Below are 2,910 nucleotides of genomic sequence, written 5' to 3' on the forward strand. Positions count from 1 at the left end.
CAGAAATGCTGGATAAAGGAACTGAAGGAGGGAAAGGTCTATTCTGGCTTACAGTCTGAAGGGACACAGTTGATCGTAGCTGGGAAGGCCTGGTAGCTGCTCACACTGTTTGCATTCAGGAAGGAGAGAGATGAATGCTGGTGTACAGCCCACTGTCTCCTGTTCCTTCAGTTGGGGGGCCTCAGACCATGGAGTGATGTCATCCTCAGTAAGACCAGTCTTCACACTTAAATTAGCACAATCTAGACACCCCGGGGGAACAGGCCAGCTCAGAAGTTTTTGACTGGGGATTCTAGATTCTGTCAGGTTGACAATATGAACTATCCAGGAACTTAAACTGAAAATTTATTTTGAAAAAAAAAAAAAACATGGTTTCAAATCAATATTGATTTTTTTTACATTTATTTATTTATGTAGCACTCACTTGTGTGTGTGCCTATACGTATGTATGGTGGAGTATGTTTTTCCGCCATACGGGTTGTAGGGCTAAAACGTAGGTCTTCAGTCTTGGCACCAAGTATCTTTCCTGCTGAGCCATCCCGGTCCCTTGAGGCTCCTGCTGCTGTTACATCACTCACTTGCTGGGAGGGCTACCGTTTGTTTGATGGTTTGTTGAGAAGTGTCTTGTCATGTATGGCTGGCCTGAACTCTTGGCAACCCTGCCTCAGGTTCCTGTATGATGGGATTACAGGTATGTGCCGTGTGCCTAGCTTTTAAAAACATTTTTACCGTTTTCTTTCTTACTGGAGAGTAAACTTAGAACCTGGTGCAGACACGCGCTTTACAGTGAGCTCTCTCCCTCACTGAAGGGCCAGTGGTGGATGCACATCAGGTAAAATCCTGTGAAGTGTGTTTATATAAATCATGAAAAGCTTTTAAGACAGTGAAGTTTTTAGGGATAAGCTTTGCCATTTACAAATGTTAGTTTCTGCACCAAGAAAGTGGATAATTAAGAAACCAGGCTAGATTTCTTGTTACCAAGTCCAAGTGATCTTACAGTTCAGTCTTCTTCCAAAAATCAAACTCTCCTCCCCTCTCCTCCCCTTCCTCTCCCTTCCCCTCCCCTCCCCTCCCCCTACTTCCCCTTCCCTCCCTCTCTCTCTCTCTCTCTCTCTCTCTCTCTCTCTCTGTGCACATATGTGTGTGTGATCTCTGTCCATAAGAATGGCAGTATGTGAGTATAGAAAGCGTTTATTAAGATGGACTTCTCCTTAGTGGTTTTCCAAAATGTGCATTTTCGAAGTAAACATTAAGGTGGTAGCCTACAACCTTTAGAAGAAATCGAGGTCATCTGGTTCAAACGTTCATCATAAGTTTTGATCTCAGGAAAAAAAAGTTGTATCTGTTGAATAGTTAAGCAGTTAGTTGTGTTCTGTTGTATAAACTTCTCTACTGATATATAATTTGTATATTATCAGGTTCAAGTGCTTAAATATGTGTGATCATATTTATAGACTTGGGTGACCACTACTAGATTCCAATACTGAATATTCCATCGCCCTCAAAAGATAAGCCCACTAACTCTCTCCCTGAGCCCTTGTCTGATTTTTTTTCTGGCTTCTTTAAAGTGGAATACTACAGTATTTGTGATTTTTTTTCATAACCAGCCTTTCTTCTAGGCATAATAGCTTTGTGTTCATGCATTCCTGTGTGTGTGTTCTGTCCTTCTGTTGTTGGGTGTTTCCAGGGTTTGAGTGCAGCCGCTTATGTCTGCATGCTCATGAGCTGACGGACATTCGAACTGGTTCACATTTGCATCGATACAAGAAATATCTTCATGGCTTGTGTCTAAGTGTTTGTGAGGATTTAGGCTGTTCTTGAGTGGAATCGCTGGACATGTTGAAACATGCCACATTATTTCCCACATCTCAGCAATGTGTGAGGGTTCCAGCTCCTCTGGTCTGTGTGGTTTTCAGTGGTCATGGTTAACAGAAATTCTGGTGCTTGGATCCCATCTCTGTCCGGCCCACCCTTCTTCAGTAAACACGATGAGTCTATAGCTGTTTGTTTCCCCATGTCAATGTTAGCATCGTGAAAAGAACAGCGTGCATGAGGAGGAGGGAGAGGAGGGGGAGGGGGAGGAGGAGGGAGAGGAGGGGGAGGGGGAGGAGGAGGGAGAGGAGGGGGAGGAGGAGGGGGAGGGGGAGGAGGAGGGAGAGGGGGAGGAGGAGGGAGAGGAGGAGGGAGAGGAGCGGGGAGGGTTAGTTATTGTATGACTGCTTTTGAATCAGTGGTGTCTCAGTCCCCAACAGTTTGAAAGTCTGTTGGTACCAAGGGAGAATTTGGAATTAGTATATGCTGATGAGAGTCGATGACATGATTACATAAGCCAGGCGCGTCTGCTAAGAGGAAGGCAAGTTGCATTTGGCCTTTGTTCTTCTCGAACACTGTAGATATGCGTTGTTTGAAGAGACATACAGTCAGATAACTAGGTGATGACTGTGGAATTTAAGGAATGACAAGTTCAAATGAACATGGTCCTCAGCAGACTGCTTGCTACAGTGTGGGACTTGGTTCTGCCAAAACACTATTTCGTTAAATGTGTGATTAAAAATCCCTTAGTTTTTGGTGTTTAGATGTAACCTGATTCTAGCTGTACAATTATCAAATGCCTAATTTTATATATACTTAAGCTACATCATGTGAAGTTATGTAAGTGAAACTTGAAGGATTGTGACATCGTTACATTATTTGCATCTGATAGACACTTGCTGACATCTTCATGTCTTTATACATTAGCTCTTTGATTTTGGGAGAAGACTTAGACATGAAAGCTAGAAGTTGGTGTTTATAATGTTGTCAGTGACTAAAGCATCCTAGAATAAAGGAGAATCATTTCTTCCTTTTGTTCTTACCACAGGCATCCCCACTGGTTTTCACTGGCTGCTCTTAATTTCACAGATAGTCAAT

The sequence above is a fragment of the Micromys minutus genome (assembly GCF_963924665.1).
Source record: "Micromys minutus genome assembly, chromosome: 24".
NCBI classification, from domain to species: domain Eukaryota; kingdom Metazoa; phylum Chordata; class Mammalia; order Rodentia; family Muridae; genus Micromys; species Micromys minutus.